Below are 9,992 nucleotides of genomic sequence, written 5' to 3'. Positions count from 1 at the left end.
TGTGTGCTGACGTGACTACAGAGAGGGTGTGTGCTGACGAGACTACAGAGAGGGTGTGTGGTGACGTGACTACAGAGAGGGTGTGTGTGCTGACGAGACTGCAGAGAGGGTGTGTGCTGACGTGACTACAGAGAGGGTGTGTGCTGACGTGACTACAGAGAGGGTGTGTGCTGACGAGACTACAGAGAGGGTGTGTGCTGACGTGACTACAGAGAGGGTGTGTGCTGACGTGACTACAGAGAGGGTGTGTGCTGACGAGACTACAGAGAGGGTGTGTGCTGACGTGAATACAGAGAGGGTGTGTGATGATGAGACTACAGAGAGGGTGTGTGCTGACGAGACTACAGAGAGGGTGTGTGCTGACGAGACTACAGAGAGGGTGTGTGCTGACGAGACTACAGAGAGGGTGTGTGCTGACGAGACTACAGAGAGGGTGTGTGCTGACGTGACTACAGAGAGGGTGTGTGCTGACGAGACTACAGAGAGGGTGTGTGCTGATGAGACTGCCCACTGTCCCTGTTTAGTAGTGTTTACCTGTGGTGCTGCTGTAAGTGACTGAGCTGCCTGAATGTTTTCTGGCAGAAGGAGCAGGTGTAGGGCTTGGCATCGCTGTGGATGCGGATATGCTGGGACAGGTAGCTGGAGTTGGCGAACGATATGGAGCAGTGGGGACACTTGTGCGGCTTGGCCTCCGTGTGAGACTTGGCATGGATCTGCATGTCCGACTTGCTGAAGAACGTCACCGCACACATCCGGCACCTGGAGGATGGGTAAGAGAGAAAGGTAAATGGTGGAAATGGAGAGAAACAGAGATATGCTGTTTAGATGAGGATATGTTGAATGGGGAATAAAATACAGGGTTAACTTGCGTAGCAAATGGTGAGAGTTAAGGAGTAAAAAGTATGTAAGCACAAAGCCTGTAATCTACCTGTATGATTTGGTGCCATCTTTGTTCCCATGCTCATCCTCATCATTTGATAAGTCATAATGGTCGGCAGTGTGGTGCTATAAACAATGTTTTTTTTTTAAATAATCAACACTTTGATTCACTAATCCTGAAGTAATGACACTACAATATGTAGCCTTAACACATTTTATCATTATGGATTGGATTGAATGGGGAGATGCAGTGTTCTAACCACAACGTAATACAGAAGATAACTTCTGTAGAGGCTTACATGCTGACCACACTGGCCGCGTTGCGTGCGCGAGCGTTGCAAAATAAATGTACACATGCATATTATTCAATTATTTCATCCAAACTGCTTGCGCGCGTCAACGATCGTTTGCGTAGCCAGGCGCTAAAATAGAACTTGCTTCTATTTTAGGCGCTAAAATAGAACTTGCTTCTATTTTAGAGGCTTGACGTGCCGCAAGTCCCGCCTCTCCCATTTTAAGGGGCATATATCCACGTGGGTGATTGAAAGATGAACGAGGTCCACACTCCAGTCCAATCGGTTGCAGTAATGCACCTTAAAGTTGGTTGCCAACAGCCATAGAAAATCCACAGAAGAAGACCGAACAAGGAGAAATTACTAGAAACTAACTAGGTTTCCCCTTTTATCTGTGGATTGATTGTTGGAGTAGAGAACACATGATTTTGTGTCACTCAACATTGGTCAAAATTCTACAAAGATCCAGCAACAAAAAGGACCTTGTACATTTCAGGTAAAATAACAACCCAATGTTTATATCCCAGGACAAAATAGCAGCAACAGCAAGCTAGCTAGCTAAATGTCCATGAATGTTTCATTTGGGTTTCGACCTGTCCTCAAATTAGTTTCGATACTTCAACCTGCGTGTCCTGACCGCGTCTGGTGTGGATGGACAAAATCAACATGTGCGCGATGCGGCACGCGGACGCGCATGCCCGGGTAGTCAGCATGTTAGCTCTTATGTGACATCACTTAATATCTCAATCACCCAGCAGCCAGGTGTGCCAGAATCAACGCATCACTTCCCAATTGACTATAATTTAAATTTGATTGGGTAGTAAAGGCAAAAAGAAGGCGGGGATTGTGTTTCCTATCGCGATTGGTCAAAGGTCTACCATTTATCTTGGAAGGTGTAACTCACCATCAAAACGTTTCAATTTGATATTCAAAGGCTGTTGTGTCTGCAGCAGTGTGAATGCGCGTATTTGTCACACCCTGGCTCTGGGACTCTATATGTTGAGCCAGGGTGTGTGCATTCTATGTGTTCATTTTCTATGTTGGGTATTCTAAGTTGTTCTGTTTCTATGTTTGCCTGTGTGACTCCCAATCAGAGGCAACGAGTGTCAGCTGTCGGCTGGTTGTCTCTGATTGGGAGCCATATTTAATCTGTATGTTTTCCCTTGGGTGTTGTGGGTTTTTGTTCCGTGTCGGTATGTTTTAACCGTGGACTTCACGAATCGTGTTTTGTTTATATTTAGAAACTTTAATTAAATAAAGTCATGTTTATTTCACACGCTGCGCCTTGGTCTACTACTCCTTACCCAGACGATCGTGACAGAAAAACCCACCATACCAAGACCAAGCAGCGTGTCCAGGAACACACGCAGGAGGTGACTCTTGTGGATGTCCTCCTCGGTTGGGGGCAGATTACCGAGGAGGAGGCCGTCCGGTACCGGAAGGCGACGAAGGGGAGACCCAGGCAGGAGTGGAAGCGGCGTCAACCGGGCCGTGGTCGGACAGGCGAGAGGCACCCCCAATAATTTTTTAGGGGGGCACACGGCATGGGCGACTGGGCAGCAGGAGGCTGCCACAGGGCGAATTGGGAGATTAGGAGAGGAGGCCACCGGGTTTTGGGGCCAGAAGGCAGGTTGGCGGAGCCTGGATGGAGAGCAGAGCCAACTCCCCGTACTCAGGCATGGCAGCATGAGACTGGGCAGGTTCCGCGGTATGCGGAGCTGCGCACTGTGCCACGCAGTGGTCGGCATAGTCCGGGTACGTCCTGTCGCGAGCACCCCGCACGTGTTGTGCGAAGGTGGGCATGCAGCCAGGACGGAGTGTGCCGGCTCAGCGCTCGCGGCCTCCAGTGCCTCTCCTCGGTCCCGGATATCCTGCGCCAGTGTCACGTGCTGTTATGCCAGTACGGGTACACAGCCCTGTACGTCCTGTGCTGATGCCTCACACAGAGTGTGTGAAGGTAGGCATTCAGCCAGGACGGGTTGTGGCAGCTCTTCACTCCAGGTCTCCTATCCGTCTCCATAGCCCAGTCCGGCCTGTCCCTGCTCCACGCACCAAGCCTACGGTGTGCGTCGCCAGTCCTGTCCGGCCTGTCCATGCTCCACGCACCAAGCCTACGGTGTGCGTCGCCAGCCCTGTCCGGCCTGCCCCTGCTCCACACACCAAGCATACGGTGTGCGTCGACAGCCCTGTCCGGCCTGCCCCTGCTCCACGCACCAAGCCTACGGTGTGCGTCGTCAGCCTGGTCCAGCCCGTTCCTGCCACTCGCACCAAGCCAGGGGTGCGAGTCGTCAGCCTGGTCCAGCCCGTTCCTGCCACTCGGCACCAAGCCAGGGTGCGAGTCGTCAGCCTGGTCAAGCCCGTTCCTGCTACTCGCACCAAGCCCGGGTGCGAGTCGTCAGCCTGGTAAGACCGGTCAGCTGCTCCACAACGGAGCGTAAGCAATCCGCTCCGTCAATGTCCAGTCCAGATCCAGCCAGCGGGTCAGACCGGACCAGGGCGCTACGGGGAATTATGGAAGGGTGGTGGTCAAGGCCGGAGCCGGAGCCGCCTCCTAGGAGGAATGCCCACCCAGCCCTCCCCCTGTTTGGGGTTTTGTTAAGACGCGGTCGCAGTCCGCGCCTTTAGGGGGGGGTACTGTCACACCCTGGCTCTGGGACTCTATATGTTGAGCCAGGGTGTGTGCATTCTATGTGTTCATTTTCTATGTTGGGTATTCTAAGTTGTTCTGTTTCTATGTTTGCCTGTGTGACTCCCAATCAGAGGCAACGAGTGTCAGCTGGCGACTGGTTGTCTCTGATTGGGAGCCATATTTAATCTGTATGTTTTCCCTTGGGTGTTGTGGGTTTTTGTTCCGTGTCGGTATGTTTTAACCGTGGACTTCACGAATCGTGTTTTGTTTATATTTAGAAACTTTAATTAAATAAAGTAATGTTTATTTCACACGCTGCGCCTTGGTCTACTACTCCTTACCCAGACGATCGTGACAGTATTGGTAAGTAAATAATGCTAAACTAAAATGTATTGTTTATATGGTTGTAATCACGAAGAGTGGTTAAAATGAACGGCTGTTTGAATTTGGTTTTTCCTGCTATGGCTTTACCGTTCCCTCAACTTGCTGGGTGTGTGTTAACTAACGTTACCTAGTTAGGTTGGTTGGATAGTTAACAGTACAGTAGTTAACAGAGCATATGAGCGGAGTGGAGCGGGAGCGAGCGTGGAGCGTGAGCGGACGGATTTTGAACAGAGCGCAGAGCGGCATTTTTAAAAGGACGGAGCGTCGCCCTATGTCCCGCTCCAATTTCGCTCGCTCACACCACGAGTCTGAAGCATGCTCAAGCCTGACCCAGAATCCATCTGTTTAATTTAATTTGTGTCGTCCATGAATTTGTATTTTATAGAGCGAGAGGAGCAGCAGCAGCAACAAGAGAAAAGGGTTGAGGAATTCAAAAAGTTTATTCACTGCACGCAAAGGCCCAACCATAACAAGGGAGAGAAAAGAGAGCTGGATGTAGCATTTTTTTAAATGATTTTCATGGACTATGAACCGCTGAGTAAAGGAGAACGCGAAGGGATGCAACACTTCGCCAGCGCAGCTCAACCGGGCTACACCCCCCCAAGAAACTATGATAAATCAGTACTTTACTTTGTCAAATTTACATCTGAGATGCCCCATTCACATGCTTCAGCTGGCGATCAAAAACGCCTTTAACGAGCATGACAACATTAATAGGCTGTTATAGTGAAAGTCGAGCACCTGGTGAAAAGTGTACGCAAGAGCACAGAGGAAACCGACCAATTAGGTGTCCGCCCCACAAATGCCTGCGCCATTCGATGGAGCAGCCAGCTGCGGATGATTCAGTCGTTCATCCGGTTGTTCCAAAAAGACCCGTTATGGCAAAACAAACTCAAGTCTAATGTTGCTAACATCACCCTGAATCAAGTACGGCAGCTGACGCACCTTGTCAGTGTGCTGACACCACTAGCAGATCTCACAGACAAAATGCAGAAGGAGCTGGGGAACCTGGGGATGATCCTCCCTGCTGTCACAGAAATCAAATCCCTGCTCACCGATTACACTCACGCTGCACTTCCAATGGGCATCGCTGCTTTTGCAGAAACATTGGCAAACAACGTGTCAATTCGCTATGGAATATACTATACTGATTAACATCTCATTTTAGCGTCAGTGTTAGATCCCCGTTTCAAGACAGAATGGATAATCCGAGATGAGTCTGTATGCAACAAATTCGGGGAGATAAAAGTAAGGCTGTGGTTTAAGCTAAAAGTGAAATACATGCAGATTTTGTTCGTTTTTGGAGTGAGCGGGGGCGATTTGAGTGGAGCCGATGCAAACTGCGTTGAGCGCTGAGCGATAATGAGCGGACTGGCCTGATGTGGCTTTGAGCGGGGGGAGCGGAGGGGTGAACAGCTCCGTGAGCGAGGAGCTGAGATTCTCACCGCTCCACTCCGCTCATATACTCTGGCTCCTATCCACATGTTCTCAAAATAATATATTTTTTTAATACATCTTTCTGTTCCCTCTACTACTACATGCTACTCAAAGCTACATTATAGCCTTTATCATGAAGCTAATCATTTTAATATGTTTTATCATGTTTCAGAGATGCACCAGGACAATCAACAATTCAGCCAGGACAGGTAATGAGGCAGACTGTGGCAGCATGACATTTCTTGCTTTCATCAGTCATTATGTTTTCTTTTTTTTTTACTTACCTGTAGCAATACATTTTTTCTGGATTTGCTTCCAGTGGATCCAGATCCTCAGCATCAGATATTACTATCTGAAAAAAAGATTAAAATGTCTGAAACATAATTTAAATGTATTGAACTGATTACATGGGGAAGACATTTTTGTTTGTAAGATGTTTTAACATGGAAATGGCAATTTCCCAACAGTAAATACACAGACCTGTATTCACCAAATGTTGAGCAGGAGGACGAAGAGCCGGTTGCTGTCAATGTGAAGAATTTCCAACACACAGCAATGTAATATGCTTTTGACTATAGCGCTCCAGTTTTTTCACTGTACAATAGTTCTTGTATATCTGGAATATCCACAAATGAATTAACTTTTTGTCATTACAGAGAGGAGACGGACATTGCATTAACTGACATCGTAGCAAACCTGTCTCTTCCTATTGATCATAAAAAAGTCAGCCGGTTTAACATCTCAAGGGCTAATGTTTGTGATGGGGCAGTCAGAGGTTTCAAGCGTACAACATATTCTGAAACCTGTGACATGCTGGTGAAATTTACTGATGATACTGGTGTTCTGGAAGAGGGAATTGACACTGGTGGTCCAAGACGAGAGTTTTTAACTCTACTGATGAAACACCTAAAAGACCGGCCCATTTTTGATGGACCAGAAGGACATCGGTTCTTGGTCTACAATGCAAAGGGTATGCATATTGGTTGGATGTGTACTATAGGCTACTAATGGTTGGTTAATGCTCATTGACCATATATATCACATGACATATGCTTGCATATTACAGTATATACAGTAATGCATTGTTTTAATTTTGGAATATGAATTCATTCACAGCTGTTAGGGAGGATGAATACTACTTGGCAGGAAAGATGATTGCTGTGTCAGTTGTGCATGGAGGTCCAGGACCCCATTTCCTGTCAGAAGATCTTGTACATTATCTTGCAGGCCAGCCTTCATTCAAAGCAACAAATAATTTAGTAACTGATGAAGAAATAGGAAAGCTTTGCAAGAGGTGAGAATAGCATAAAGGGTATGGTAGGGCAGAGTTTTTCATACTTACTGCAGTGTTTTTGAGACAATGTTTACTTCCTATATCACGTGCGGAATATATTTAATTAATTTATTAGTTTTTGATAGTGTAAGATTACACCTTGCTATGTACGTTATAAAAAAAATAGGCAAGGAGATGCAGTGCATACAGTTATTGACTGGGGTGTTTTTGCCCATTTTCATGTCTTTCAGATTGAGAATGCTGCTTCATTGGATGCTCTGCAAGAATGTATGATGAGACACAGCACAATGTTACAGACAGCAGGTTGTCTGAGACATGTGGCTACTGTGGAAGAAAAGAAAGAAATCGTGTCAGACTACCTCCAATGGTATATCATTGACCGCAACTCATCTGTAATTGACAGGTAAGATGATATTTGTAGTGATGAGATTTGTATTTATTTATGTATGAATTTTTTTGTTTGAAATGCCTCATGGTCCCCATCTTTGGTTTATGCAAGTATGTATATCTGTTATCAATTTGTCCTTAATCAGAATTTGTACCTTAGTGAATTTCAACGGATATGTGATGTCACTTCATTCTGTGTCAAACTACAGTGCCTTCATTAAGTCTTGCACACCTTTATAGATTCAATTTAAAATATATTTAAATCCTTTTCCTCATCAATCTACACACAATACATCATAATGACAAAGCAAAAACAGAAATTAGATCTTAGGTTTCTCCTCCTGACTAACTCTTCCATAGAGGAAAAATCAGTCCAGTTACCCCTTAAAGTGATCCATCCACCTCTGCTGCACATCTGGCAGCAGAGTGATGGTTTGAGGCTCACTTTACCCATCAAACCCTTGATGACTTGCTGCTGTTTATCCAACCACCTGCTCCATACTGTAGCAATGTCATTTACATATGGATCTATTTCTGCCCTCAGTTCTCATAGAGATCCTGACATGCAGAGAGGTTTTAGTATCTCTTGTAAATGTCCCTGAAAATCAGATATAAAGAGTGTGGTGATGTTGTGTGTAAAGCCTGTAGCTTCATACGAGGAATCCAGGCTGGAATTACTTCCAAAGGTGCTTCAACAGTGTACTGAGAAAATGGTTAATTAACTTGTGCGAATGTGATATTCCAGTTTTTAATTTTTATTAAATTTGCTACAATTTCTAAAAACTTGTTTTTGCTTTGTCATTATGATGTATTGTGTGTAGGCTGATGAGGAAAAATATTAATATTACTATTTTAAATTGAATCTATAACGAAACAAAGTTGTGAAAAGTGCAATGGGTGTGTAGACTTTCTGAAGGCATCGTGTGAGTGCTCAAGCCACCCATCCGTCTGTGTCATTCCAGTCTTTTGTTTCTGTGTGTTATACTTACAGTTTGTAACAATTAACGTTTAATGTGCAATGCAAAAATAGGGTTTTTGAAATCAATTTTCAACAATGTTAAGGTGGATAGTAATTGTAGAGAAGAGAATATTTAATAGTTTTCTTTAGATAATTTTAAATTCAATTGGCACTACACAGCAGTGAAACAATGTTTGTGTTCACTCTGTAGATTCAGAGATGGTCTTTCAACCCTGGAGTTTTTGACTGCACTACAGCAACACCCTACTTTGCTGGCCCCTGTCATGTGCCACTCTGAGCGACTCACTGCTTTTGAACTTGAGAGACTCTTCAAACCTGACCTCAGTCCTTCGGGGAGTAATCGAAGACTTAAAGAAAGTCAAACCATGGCCTACTGGGCAGACTATCTCCTTGATTGTGAAGGTTTGTTAGTTTGTTTTTTATAACTAGTTAAGAAAACACATGGCAGTGATGTATCTGAATTGTTTTTCTTTGCAGAAGGCCAGGCTGCTGTGTCTGTGGAAGATGTTTTGATGTTTGCTACTGGGCTGTCTTCACTTCCCCCATCTGGCTTGGAACCACTGCCACAAATAGAGTTCCTGGAGGACTCTCTGCGTTCCCAATGGCAAATACATGTTCAAACTCCTTGAGATTACCACTCCTAGACTCATACACTTTGTTTAAGTCACAAATGGACTTTGGAATTCAAAATAGTCCAGGATTCGGCTGTTTCTAAGCTATATGATGGATGACCCCTAGAGTTAAGACTCTGAAAAAGTTGTTGTTGTTAAAGGTTAGGGTTGGGCATCATTTAGATTTTAACGATTCTGATTCCAATTCCGATTCTTCCTTTTGATTCCGGTTCTTATCGATTCTCGATTCCGATTCTTTGAGTGGTGGAGTTGAACGGGTCACATGCTTATTTCACAAATAAGAGGAACGTTTTATTTTGATTCAAAGGTGGGTTGCAGTTTGACGGGGCTTTTTCAATGTAAAATAAAGCCACACTAGAGCACCGCTTACTGTGCTCCATGGCTGCAACACAACAAGCACCTGGCCGCTACAGAAACCAAAACTTGCGCATGTTAAATTTGGAACCCATGATCAGATTTGAAACCCAATCCTCCAAAACGATTCCAATAAAGAAACAATTCCGATGGAATTGTAATTTTTTTTAACTATTCCAAGTAGGAATTGGTTCTTGATGCCCAACCCTATTAAAGGTGCACTTTTAAAGTGCAGTTGCCAAAGTTGTTTTTGTAATGTTACTGTATGTGAGCATGTTCTTTTCTCACAGTAAACATTTTGAAAATGTTTTAGATCCATTACTCTCAATACTACAAAAGTGTAATAAATACTGATTACTATTTTTGATTAATTTACTTCACACTTAAAAACAATTAAGCTTTGGGTGACAGATTCATAAATATTGTGTTCAGACAGACAGCAGTATTCCACCACTACAAAAAAACCTCCCTTTTTGATCATTTCATAGCTGAGCCATTTCTTTTAGTTTCATGTACAGTTCGGATGCAGACTCCCAGTTGTCTGGCTTCTGTAACTGATTGTGTTCCATGGCAAAGTCCAAGTACTCCTGCATGTTTGGGTCCCCACAAGGAGTCATTGACAGGCTAGCCTCAGGAAGGGCATCCAGTTCAGCTTGTTCACTTTGAAATCCGCAGTCTCTGGAGCCAAACCTATGTTAAATAGAATACATAATTGCATTTATTT

The 9,992-nt window shown here is 44.7% G+C and overlaps 1 long non-coding RNA gene across 1 annotated transcript; it reads left to right on the top strand.

Annotated features, from left to right (window-relative positions):
* The first annotated feature begins 6,356 nt into the window (after positions 1-6,356).
* Positions 6,357-8,557, top strand: LOC123485344. The gene is made up of 3 exons (XR_006658968.1): positions 6,357-6,592; positions 7,147-7,319; positions 8,473-8,557. It is a non-coding gene; the product is annotated as an uncharacterized LOC123485344 (long non-coding RNA).
* The last annotated feature ends 1,435 nt before the right edge of the window (positions 8,558-9,992 follow it).

The sequence above is a fragment of the Coregonus clupeaformis genome, unplaced genomic scaffold (assembly GCF_020615455.1).
Source record: "Coregonus clupeaformis isolate EN_2021a unplaced genomic scaffold, ASM2061545v1 scaf0652, whole genome shotgun sequence".
NCBI lineage: Eukaryota > Metazoa > Chordata > Actinopteri > Salmoniformes > Salmonidae > Coregonus > Coregonus clupeaformis.
Note: the sequence above shows the minus strand (reverse complement) of the source record. Positions and strands in the feature narration are given on the sequence as shown.